Below are 13,088 nucleotides of genomic sequence, written 5' to 3' on the forward strand. Positions count from 1 at the left end.
CAGTTCTCGCAAAGCAAGGCTGCCTGAAGAAAGGACTCACTAGACACCAAACTATCCACATGGCTGCCTTCCTAATGAGTTCATTACACATCTTTGTTCAGGAGAATTAAGCTATACTGAACGTCTTTAAATGCGTTATAAGGACTAAAATTGGAAGGCGTGCAATTGCACTAACTTGTTACCACAGGAATTTGAGCAGATGTTCCCACTTTGAGATCAGGTGTCTACTGAGAATGGAAAGCCTGTGACACTGGGTCTCTTCCTAGCTTCCAGTTATTGTTCCACATTAAGAAGAGCTGAAAAATAGGCAACACATTTCCATGTAAACTGCAGCGTAACAAATTGATTTAGAGGCTTTGACAAGACAGTTTCTTACAGTGCAAGCCACGCTATTAAACAATTTGGAATTGCCTACACTTAACACAACCAGAGGTTCTTGTTCTAACTAGTTAAAAATGACATGGACAGCAGATAAATTCACTTTAAAGGACAGCGTGCACTGATACATAACCCGGACATGGACTGTCACACCCAGCAAACACTTCAGCACAGAGATTAAACAAAAGACATCAAGGGCATGATGGGTTTTGGTACAAAACCTACAGCTATTCCTGTCCTACACTGTCTTTGACAGCTGCATCAGAGATACTTGGCAGAAGAGAAAGCAAGGAGAACAGAAGAGACAAATCAGGTGTACAGCTTATGGGGCATTTTATGAGCTAACGAGAAAATGCCCCCTCTCCCCAGATATTAGCAATGACTAATACGTTCAGTCAACATGCCTATTGAAGCCCTGTTTCTGTCAGACTCTACTGACATTTGGATTTTTGTTTTTAAAGCATATAATCAATGCTAGACTGTATTTTAAAATAAAACAAGCAATCAACAAGACAACATTCTTATAGTTATCCCTGCAATTATTTCTGAACTTCTTTAAGAGCACGTTTTACTTTCTCCATTTTCAAACTAGCTTCTCTATACATAAGTGTTTGAAAACAAAAAATAGGACTGGCAGTAAACCCCAGAAGTCTGTTTCTAATCTAGAAAAAACATTCAGGAATTTAATTTCTTAAATAACTCAATACTTTCACTTGCTTATTTAGTTCTCAACTGGGAAGAATCAAGATTTTCAAGTGCAATGAGCATCTGAGCTGGAAAATCTGTGCTGTGTATGTCAAATTTGTTCTTAGCTCTTTAATAGCACAAATTTTTGCCCATAAAAATTAGTATGCACAGAAACAATTTACACAGTGTGCTGCCCAGGCAGTCGCAAGGCAGGCAGGCAGATGGGACGCAGTTATGTAGTAAAATGAACAGAAGATAGATTGTCACTCCTCATTACAAATTTAGATTCCCCTGTCTGGGGAGCATATTACAGCAGCTTAGCAGGGGTACAGTTGTGAGTGTAACTCACACTGATAGGAAATGCCCTGTTACATTCATAGCTACTTTTGAATAGTTTCTGACCCAGAGGATGTGTTTTAGCACAGACACAGTATCACTGAGGCATATGGTGGTATTGCTCAGGATATTACCTCATTAATCACCATCCAGGAAGCAGTAGCAGCTCAGAGAAACACACGCTACAGGCTGGAACAACAGTAGGAATACAATGCCAAGCAACGTACAGGTCACCAAGAGTGACACCACCTCATCAGCTCATTTCTGTATTTGCACCTTGGCTTCTTGACTGTCCTCACCCTTATTTCTTCTTAACACAAGCAGGGAACCTGAGCTGCAGCCAGAGAATCTTGAGACAGCAAACATAGCCGTCCTGCCTCAAGAATTTTTATTGCAGATCCCCTAAAAAGTACTTTTAGTCTTAATTAAGCCTTTGGAAGTGTGGTTAAATGGGCACTTACTGCTTGGTGCATGGCTTGGATAATATATACTGTACAGAAGCTGTTCAATTTACTTACCAGCCTCTGTTAGATATCAACATGTCCACTGCAACGGAAAATTTGTCTTAAAGAGATGTCAGAGTTTGTAACTGCCATGTGACCTGAGAGGACCCAAAGTGAAAGTCTCATCTTCTGTGTATACCAGATCGCTGTCCTCTCTTCTCAGTTTGCTCTTCCAGAGTTTTTAACCAGTACATCTATACATCCACAGTGACATCAGTGCTGAGGATGCAGTAGCATTGGTGAGTGACTGCTTAATTGTAAAAGCCACCTCAACTTCCATAAGTTTCACCAAGATAAAAACTTGCAAAGAACCTCACAACCCCAGGAACCCAAGTGCAAGCACATTTAAGCAAGCAGTGATGAATCTCTCCTGACGTGACACCCATACCTAGATGCCTGCAGAAGTAAGGTCAAAGATGGCAAATAAGTGTTATTCATGCATAAGCTCAGTCATCTCTGCAAGGAGCTGAACATTTTCACCAATTGGAATATTTCCAATTGTTTTTCAACATTAAAAAGCCTGTTTTATTTCCAGCTGGGAAGATGGCCCAGGAAGTTAAATGCAGAGACCTGAGAACAAGAGGTCAAGACTCTGAGTCTGCACCTTACTGCCAGGAGACTTCTGTAATGCGTTAGGTCTGTACTCAGACCACCAAAACCAATTTCCCCTCCTGGGTGCTATGATTGTTTTTGTATTACCCCTAAGGGGCCAGAATTCAACTGAACTGGGCAAAGGGCATCAGAATTACCATCATGACACCAGTTATTTGAGGCCTGAGAAAGGCACAAAGCAGGAAGTGTGCACAAAGCTTTAAGGGTTGTCCTTAATATATGGTCGAAGCTCCATATAACAGTTCATTTACCATTTAAATATCAATAACTACTTTTCTTCAATTTGTGCCATAAAAAAATCCAAAATAGCATCCATATCAGACTACAGGCACTCATAGAATTAGCAAAACCATCTTCCTACGTAACATGAAGTCAAATATAGTGTGCATATATATATTCCTCAAAGCCATAAAATTGGCAAATCCAAAGCCCAGTGAAACCAACAGAAAACCCACTGTTGCCTTCACTGAGCTAAATCCCAGCCATGTTTTAGACTGCCACTGGATCACTGAAATTCATGAAAACAGATGAGACCTGACTGCACCTCCTTGTTCACAGGAATTTGTTTTTTCTCTCCATCCAACATTGAGAGGACACGTATCCATTTGCTGAAATATTTCACCTAAATCTGTGCTTCCAGTATAGCTTTGCCAGCTTCCATTTTCATACTATTTAATAATTTCCTCCCCAACTGTCCTTTAGTTCTCCTTTCCAAAATAGCTTTAAAGCTGTTTATTTCAATAGTCTTTCTCCTTCATTAAGTTCAGACAATAAGGATGCAGCTATGACAGATTTCAGATTTCCTGGGTTACAACAGTTTAATGGCTCAATTACCTCTCTGACTGACCAGTTCCATTTGCTGAGAGCGTCAGGATCACTATGGAGACAGGAGCAAAAGCTCTGCCAGAGCTGGCAGATACATTACTTATACATTTTTAGAAATGCATTTGTCATGAGGCCTGTTCGAAGATCTCAGATTTAGCCCAACGGGACGTCTCGCTGGCTTTACATCTCCATAGAACAAACATTTCATGTTTGTGGAAACAGCTCTATTTCAATACATTCTGGCTTGCTTTAGCTGAACTGTAATTGGAAGCTGCCTCTGCACTAAGAGCATGTAAGAGATCACTACCTGCTCTGTTGAGAACTGAAATTCTCAGATGCTGCTGGACAATATGCCTTTGTTTACAGCTCTGTTGTGTTCTGTTGCCACTGACATATAGCACAAGAGGCACAAAAAACTAGTGCTCCACACACAGTGTTCTCACCCGTGATCCTATCCTACAAGCTTAACACAGGAGCTAGTCAGTACCTGGATGTAAGACTCGTGGGACAAATCCAGTTGGCAGTGATAATGAAAGCTGGAAATTGTGTTAGCAGGGGCCTCTTGCAGTCTTTCACAGAGAAGCCTGGCTCACAAGCTGTACCGTGTCTCCTTGTAGGGTTCCTTTCAGTCACAGATCCCATCACAAGTGATAGTGTGGGAATACATACCATCAGGAAACTAAGTAGTTAAAGGTGTTTAATCAAATAAATACCCTGCCCATCTTGAGAGAAGTACAGTTTATCACCAAAACAGCTGGAACAGAAGGAACAGTGCTATTTACTACATGAAAACACTGACTGCAGCATTCTGGGTTTTCCTTCTCAGCCTCAGAGCCAAACTGAAATACGCTTTGACTGCAAAGATAATGAAATCATAGCACCAGATGGGATACCCACAAGGAGTTGTACCCAAAAAAGAAGTCTGTACTAAAAGCTGCTTATTTTTGGGTATTGCAACAAGGAGACATAACTGTTTTAATTTGTGTGAGCGTCTTATAAATTGTTATTCCTTATGAATTCTCCAGCACTAAGTTTCTCACCAACTCCAATGAACAGAATATCAGCCTTTACTTAGCAATTGCACACAGAAAGCCACACTGAGTTGGCAGGGCTGGTACTGCAGAATGCTCTGAGTCAGGTTGTTAGGCTGTTTGCTTTACTCTGACAGGAGTGTCTGAATTCCAGGGTTTGCCTTCTTGACTTTGTTTGAACTACGAAAAGGTCTTTTACAGAAATTTTTCAAAGATAAAATTACTTGCCAGCAGCCTTACAGGATTTGAAACGTTTTGCAAAAGCTGTGAACTAAAGGCACCTTCAGCAACCTAATGCTCACTTTGTATCACCACACTCAAAGCCTCTCAGAGATGAGGAATCACATTCATCCTGGCGTCCACATTCTCCTATATTAACAAAAATACTTTAATATCCTTTGTTTGAAAACTTGATAAATCTGATGCAAAATGTATTTACTTCTAGATTCCAAGTGCAGAGATAAAGCGTGCCATTTTCCAAATTTGTCAAGAAAGAAGGAAAAGATTTAGGTTCACAGAAGAAAATCTAGTGCAAATCAAAAGTCAATAAGCAAAATAATTTGTCAGCTTATTCTCATAATGGGAAAAAAGGAGAAAAAAGAGAAATGGACATTCTTGGCAGCATAACATCCGCTAGAGTATACCAAATAATCAGTTAGCAGTGGCAAGCCTTTGATTCAACTTCTTCCCTATGAATGAGTTTTGCATTGCAAAGCAGGTTTGTAAAACGTCTTCAGATCATAAAATCTGTTCTTCCATTAAGTACCTCAATGTGAGCCGGGGGACTTCTGGACTTAAACAATGCTGGGCACTGGAAAAATGAATGGAGGAATTTTCAAAGACAAATGGAATTGAAGCATCCAGCTCAAGGCTTTCCAGATGACTTCCAATAGGAGCCAAGTATTTAATGACTAGTTATGTAGGAGAAAAAAGGTGTCAAACATACAGTAAAGCATGACTGTAAGATACCTTCCTGCAGCTGAGGCTAGTCATACTGCTCTGATGCACCATGAGACATTATTACTGCAAAACCCTTCTCAGCTGTTTGCCCTGTCCCCTGCTGCTGCTGCAGCTTCACAACACATGCATTCACGTCCTAATGTCTCCTGAAAAAATGAGGAATTTAAAAATCCACAACATCAAAAACCTTTGTCAGTACAGTTATTGGGAAGGATTTGTTTCTGTGAGCAGCTTCACGTAGATGCAGATGCCAACACACCTAAAAAGAAAATCGCCTCCAGCAGAACAGGGCAGAAGAACCAGGCTAAGGAATAATCCCTTCCAACTGACCCGGGAAGAAGCAGAGCCCAGCACAGCACTGTGGCTGTGCAGCTGCTCCCAGGCCAGGGGAAACAGCATTCCAGGTGCTTCCATCCCAGAGCAGGATGCAGTCAGGGCTGTGTGCAAAGCAGTCTAACAGCCTCCAAGTCTGAAAAGAGAGAAAACTTCAGACACTTGAGCAAGAAAATAAAATCCTCATTTCCTTCAATCTATAGTGCATCCCCCTTAATTACTGTGAGGGCATGGCAGCCCAGCTTTGACAAGATAATACTGAAGCTGAATCCACAGTTCTCCTTCAGAACAACATGCTTGATTTAAAAAAAATATATATATATGCTTTTTTGTATCTGTTGTCTGGATCTACTTAACATTTTCATTTCAGTTCCATTTGATTTTCATGTAGTGATTTAAAAACAGCCTGCTTTTCATTTTACATTGTGGTGAAAGCAGTTTTTCATATTATAACAAACTAAAACAGAAGGTTTTCAGAAGGTTCTATTAATAAAAATTCTTACAAGTAGTATTGCTGATCAGATAGCTTCTCTAAGATTTAGAGAGAGAGCTGTCCTTCCCACTAAGGTCTGGAAGCAGTATTGCATAATCTTCCAGCTGAGATTTACAGACAATGCAGTTCACATCAGCAAATAATGGGAAGGAGAGAACATGCTCAGGAAAACAATGGGAGCTATAAAAGCCAGCTTCTCACCAACAGTGATGAAATTAGTAACACAGACTGGTTGTCACTGAGTAATATTATCAACGATCAGTTGAATCCATCTCAGTTTACACATTTGTCTAATTTCTACAGACATGACAACATGATTTACTAGTCAGACGCTGATGTACATGGCACAGCTCCAGCCAGGAATGGAAGCATTTGCTCCTGAGACTCCTGAACAACAGAACCACTCCAGAGCAGCCTGGAAGGTCAGAGAGGCACTGGGCAATACTGCCAGGACAAGATTTACAAAACATTGCAGAAACAATTGTAGACACATACAGCAGTGAGGAGGGAGAAGCTAAAAAACAAGCTGCAGTGTTTGATGCTCCCTTTAGGATAGCCTCACATTGCATACCAAATAAAAGAGTAAAAAGATACTGCACACCAGCGGGCTGGTGCAAGCACCTCAGCCAGCAGTGTTCCTGAATGAAATGTCCAGAATCAGGCCTACAGAAGGATGCAAACAGAATTATTACAAGGCTACTTTTCAATGGCATTCTTTTTTCATGTATAAGCAATAGGAAATTTAGGGGCTAATATTAATAGAAATGCTTCAACAGAATGCACGCATCGCTGCTGCATTCTGTAGAAGGTTTCAGCAATTTTGACAAGATACAGCAAAAACAATCCAAGAGAGTCAGCCTGAACTAATTGCTGAAGAGGCACAGAAGCTGAGCCAGCTGTGCGATCTCACTACAAGATGAAATAGCTGACTCATGATTCTGATTGTTTTTAGAAATGATTAATTATTAAAAAAATCATTAACAAGACAGCACTCTTGCTATTCACGTCAAAGAAAGAGGCAACCTATGTCACTTTCCCATATGTAAGATCTTTTCCCAAACTACTGTAAAGCAAAGTAAACCCAAGAAAAGAAGGAGATAAAGGAAACCACTTGTCTCAGATACAAACAACACATGACAAAAGTGACCCTTCAGAGGGCTGCCCACGCTCACTCCTGCTGGTCACATTGATTTACATTGATTTATATGGACTATTGTTAGGACACTAAATTGGAGCACTGCTTCTAAACAAGAAAGTGAGGTTTTGAGGCAATCTCCCAGTAGAAAAAGTAACCTAATTAGTCTAAAGATGAGGTATTATCGATTTATGAATGGTATCACATGTCACAAATTCCTATTACAAAAAGGACCTGGATTTAATCAAACCAGAATCACATTTTGGTCATGCACGGTTATTAATTAGTTGGGACTAATTTGTTGGCATGTAACAGCTATTCAGGACTTCCACTTCTTAGCTTTGTTGTCTTCAGCTAAAATTACCAGCCTGAAACATGCTTAAATATGGAAGAGTTACATTAACAACTTACCTCTGTTTTGTGCCCTCACCTCTGGAGAGCAAAGATATTTATGATTGACAGCTGTGCAAATCGATGTAGCTCCAAGCAGGGCAGTCAGCTCACTGGATCTGTTAATTCCAAAACTCACCATTAAGGGACACATTTTTGGTTGTTGATTATTTTTAAACCAAGTAGCATGAGTCAAGCTTTTATGCCTATCAACCTAATCAGAAGCTATGAATGAACATCGAACCCTCCATTATGAAATGCTCAGTAACTAGTTAAAATCCAACTCTGAGAATACGAGCTTTGATTTATATGCAATGCTCTTTATGTTCAGCCACTCTACTCTTAATTCCCCATATGTTTCACATACTTAGGGAAAATACAGGAAAGCTCAAACATTTGCAGTTCTGTGTAACAGGAAAGATGTTGTTTGTAAAGGTGACCTTGTGCTAATACTGTAAGTGTTTGGACAGATTTGTTACTTATTGTTTGGTGACCCCACCTGTGCTGCAGGTAACTCTGAAAATAAGTTATTATCACTGTCTTTCACTTTTCAAGAGCTTTCCTGAGACAGCCTCGTGCTTTTCATTCAGTCACATAAGTTACATTCAGATTCGGAGATGTCTGATTGTCTGTAAATAAGGAAATGGTGAATTAATCTTTTAGACATTTTTTTTTGCCTCTGTTAATGCTGCCTTACTGACTTCCTAGTAACCTGGAAAAGTGGAAGTGGAGGGCATGTGTCAGTGGGTGGAAGTAGTGCTTAGAGAACAATTACTGGAATTGCTTTACCTGCTATGCAATTCCCATAAGACCATACTACTGTTTCTGCACAAAAATTCTTATGACTAGAAAAATAGTGCAGAAAACCACGTTTTTGTATAAAAAGCTGCTTCTGATAAAAGGAGGATAAAATTTCTCCATGAAAAGACACATTTGCGCCTGAACAAATTTACCATTTTGCCCAGAGGGAAAACTTGATTCATTTACACCAGCAGTAAGTGTTGCCTGGCAGAAAGAGCAAACCGTACACTGGATCAAATTTTCACATACTAGCAAAACTATCAGTTTTCATATTAAGTAAAAATTGGTAGTTTTATACAGCTCTGTTTCCAATATTCTTGATCAGCATGAGGCCAGGGACCAGAAATCCCAAGGTCAGGAGCAAGCCTAAGTTTCAGAGTCAAAAGTTCAGAATGACCCCTTACAAAAACAGTCACCTTTTCACTAGCCCCTCTAGGTCTCCTGGAGTTACACTGCTTTTTCACAGCGAGCCACTTAAATGCTTCAGATTAAGAAACCAAATAATATCAGATATTACAGGTGGAAATGCTTTTCTTCCCACTAAGTCTCCTAAGCCTTTGAAAAATTAACCAAGTGGAAGCTAAAATAAAGAATGCTGAACTACACCATTTACCCAACTTAGGAGTTTGCTGAAAAATCAATTTGCATTTATTATTAATTATTAATTTGGGCTCACATGGAAGAGTTAACTGTTAGGTTAAAAGTTGTGTGCTGGAACTACAGCAATATCTTAATGTTTTTTGACCACTGGTAGTTTCAAGGCTTTTCTCTTTTAGAACACCAAAGAAAGGACACCAGTAATTATTTTCTAAAGGTCGAAAGAGAGATAATTGCACCTCCACAAGCTGCAGCAATTTCTACCACAAAAATCAATACATAATGCTAGGAAGAAAATAAATGAAGGCCTGTGTAAGATAAAAGCACATCTGTCATTCTTAACATATCCTCCTGGCTTATCCTGTTTCCTCCTGCTTTGTACTAGCATTCTAAACTCTATCAGTACACTGTTAATACCTGGTTACAGAGAGCTCTAGGAAAACAGAATTGAGCCAGGGTTCAACTGGGCTGTTTTTCCACTACAATATCATGTTTTCTCTATGTGGGAAAAAAAAAAAAAAGGAATATGAAGATCTTAAACTCTTCTTGACAGAACATTATTACTGACCAAAGCCAACAGAAGAACAAACTGTATCAGAGTACAACAGGACATAGGTAACCAGAAATTCATTGGCTACTTTGCTGGTTTTCTGTCCTGAAAAAGAACTGAAGTTCCTAAATGTCCCAGACCACCAGTGTAAGTATGGACAGAACAAGATCTCACATCCCAAGCGTAAACTAAAAAAAGCACCAAAATTCTGAATATTTACACATCTGCCCAGAGTAAGAGAGAATACAAAGCCAGGTCTTAACCACCAAACCTTAGGAGACTTTCGGTGCAGAGAGCACCATTGGTCAAGAAGACAACAGCAAAGCATCTGAGAGACATGATGGTTTCCTTCAAAAACCCCAGCAAGGCATACTGCTCCTGAGCCACAGGAAACTACATGGCAAATCCAAGGCTCTCCTTTACTGAAGGAAATGTAAACGCACATGAACCTAACATTTCTCTTGGTAGAGACGGCCTTCACTTCCATTGCTGAAGTGGAGTTGTTGTGTAGAAAAAACAATTAGAAAAAAATATTTGGAGAAGGGATGTCAAAGAACATACAAAAGGAAAATGAACTTCAGGGCAAAAGGCAAATCACCTTTTTGGAGCAAAACCATGATTGTGTTCCTTGTTCTATATTTTAGCCAGTGATTTGAGAAAAGAGGCAAGAACCAGCCAACAAAATAACTCCATAAAATTTTCCTCCTTCCTTTCCTCCCAGTTTCCTGAATTCTTTACATTTATAATGCATGCTAAAACAAAACCAAAGAACAAAAACAGAAGAAGCAGGAAATGTAAATCTGAGCCAGGAACAGCCTGTCTCACACTTCTGAAAGGCAAGAATCTTCTAGACGGAGAATTGATATGAATCTGAGATTTTTTCTCATCTATGAGTGTTCTTATCTCTTCAGGCATTCCTACAGCTCCTCTATAGCAGCAAGATGTCTTTGGCAAAACACTGGTCCTGCGTGCACTGCCCTGCAGCAACTAAAACAGTGTATTATCAACATTACTTTTCTCCTAAATCCAAAACATGATATCACACAAGTCTCTAAGGACACTCTCTCCCAGACAAAACCATGACAGGAGGAAAACCAGGCAGAAAAGTTTTGTGCCTCATTAACAGCTGGAATCCATTCCCTTTCCCCAACTTTTGTACCTGACTTCAGCAAAGAGGACTTACATTGAGCATGCAAACAGGGCTGGGAATTGCTACAGCTTTATTTCATCTCCCTTCCAAGTGCATTCTGACATAAAGCTGAGGAGAAACTGGACATTGGGAAAGCTCCTCTACTGGTTCTCCAGCACACTCAGAAAGACCTGATATAATTGTATTAAGATGAATATATATATCGGAATATATATATATATATTTTACAGAGTATCTCTTCACCTACACCATTTCAGAAGGTATTTACAGCTCTGAATCCCAATGTTGTTTCATCTTTAGGAAGGAACAGGAAGCTTGGCAAATACTGCCACCACATATTGCCAACTCTCCATTTGAATAGTGAAGAATGTCTTTTCACAGCTAAGGAAAAATGAAGCACATTTCTTCGCCATTTATCTTCCCTGAGATATTTAGGGGTCCTAGTTATGTCTTCTGGGTTTTTCTTTCACACCAAAACCTTATACTTTCTACTTACCTTTCAGTGGCTTTTCATATCCGCCAACTCCAAAAATCCCATCCCTCACAAATTAATTCTGCATCCCTTTTCAGGAATGGGGGCTATTTTTTCCCTAAGTTCAGATTCTGAGAATTATCAGAACACTAACCCCACAGAAATAGCTGAGAAAATCTGAAGACTACTCCAGCATCCCTATCCTACCATAAGGAAACTATTTTATCTTGGGAAAGAAGGTGATGATATAGTTCTAGCTGAAATGAGCCATGGGAGAACTGCAAGGGAACCTGGAAGCTCAAACTGTTTCACCTGTGTGGTTAAGGTACTTTAGTGTGTGTGGTTCCAACAGCTCTAAGCTGACATTGCTCAAAAGGTAATATTCCATTTACATCCCAGCTATAAAGACTTGGCAGCAGTCCCCTCAATTATAACAGTAATGGACTATGGCAGATATTCTTTCCTCTATTGGGGAAAGGTCAATATTATTATACTGGTTTTGTGATTTTTAGTATAGCAAAGAAAGAGCTTTAAATGTCTATCCATTGCCTGAGTGAATTAGGGAATAATATCGGACCACCCTACAAGCATAGCTGAACGCTTGTTATTTTTCCTCAACTGGTCTCTTAGGAAAACGTATGGATGATAATAGATCATTTCTGTTGCAAGAAATTCAAACCATATTCCCAAACCCATAAATGTAACCAGAACAAATCCAGCAGGAATTCCCCACAGCAAATTGCAAGTCATTCAATCACTGTGAAAGCCAGGGAACACTTGTAGCAGCAGGCAATGATAATATAAACTTTAAACTTATACTGATAACTAAGTTTCAAAAGAGACAGAAGGGGAACAAGTATCTCAAGGAATGATGGAGTGAAAGCACTTGAGAAGATTTATAATGAAAATCTACCAACTTAAGAAAAAAGTTACACTTGCCTGCCTTCCCCAGCCAGAGGTCAACAAGTTATTTATACATCCGTAAGAGTTCAACATAGAAGACAGTATTTGTAGACTGCATATCTTCTGCTAGAGGATGAAGAAGGAAACCTCTAATTTTTCCCTAGAAGACCCTGCTCTTGGATACAGCTGAAAACAGGGAATGCCTAGGGAAATCCACAGTGATTTTTTCAGTAGAACTCCTTGCAGAGTTGTCCCCTCTCTGGAAAGACTCACACCTACTGGGCTTTCTCAGCAAGAACAGTTGTTTCCTTTTTCAATCACTCACTCCCTCTTCAAAGGTTATTCCAGATGAACAGGTGAAATAACTCCCAAGAGATGTACTCTCCCTGCTGCACTCGTATCCACAAGGCTCCCACTAATTTTAACCAAAGCCTGCCCCGAGTATACTTTGGATAACCCTGTAAAAACTGGCCTTTCTTCCTTGCAAGCAGGCAACGTGTCTGCAGGAATGTTTCCACAGGACATTCTTCTGAAGATGCTACTGAGGAGTCAGCACAGAGCTAGACACAGCCCTTCAGAGTGTTCACTTTTACGTTCTCCTCACTCAGAGCAGTTAATGGAAGAATCTAGTGCAGAAAAACGGGAAAAAAACTAAAATTCTTCAAAATCACAGTTTTATTTCATAGGATGGAAACCGCCAGCAAAGGCAGCCAAGTTTTTCCTGTCTAAAGCACTACAGACATAGCAAATAAAATACAAAGTCTGACTGTTGCAGAAATTTTCTAGAGACTTCATCAAATATTTATGCTACTCACCACTGACCCAACAGTTCCCACTACAAAACTTCCTCTTGAGACAAGATCTTATCCAGACTGGAATAACAGAAAGATTTTTTCTCTGTAGCTCCACATCAGATACTTCCATAAAATCCA

This window comes from Cyrtonyx montezumae, unplaced genomic scaffold (assembly GCF_038088225.1).
Source record: "Cyrtonyx montezumae isolate F1298 unplaced genomic scaffold, pur_monq_1.0 scaffold_5, whole genome shotgun sequence".
In the NCBI taxonomy this organism is placed as follows: Eukaryota; Metazoa; Chordata; class Aves; order Galliformes; family Odontophoridae; genus Cyrtonyx; species Cyrtonyx montezumae.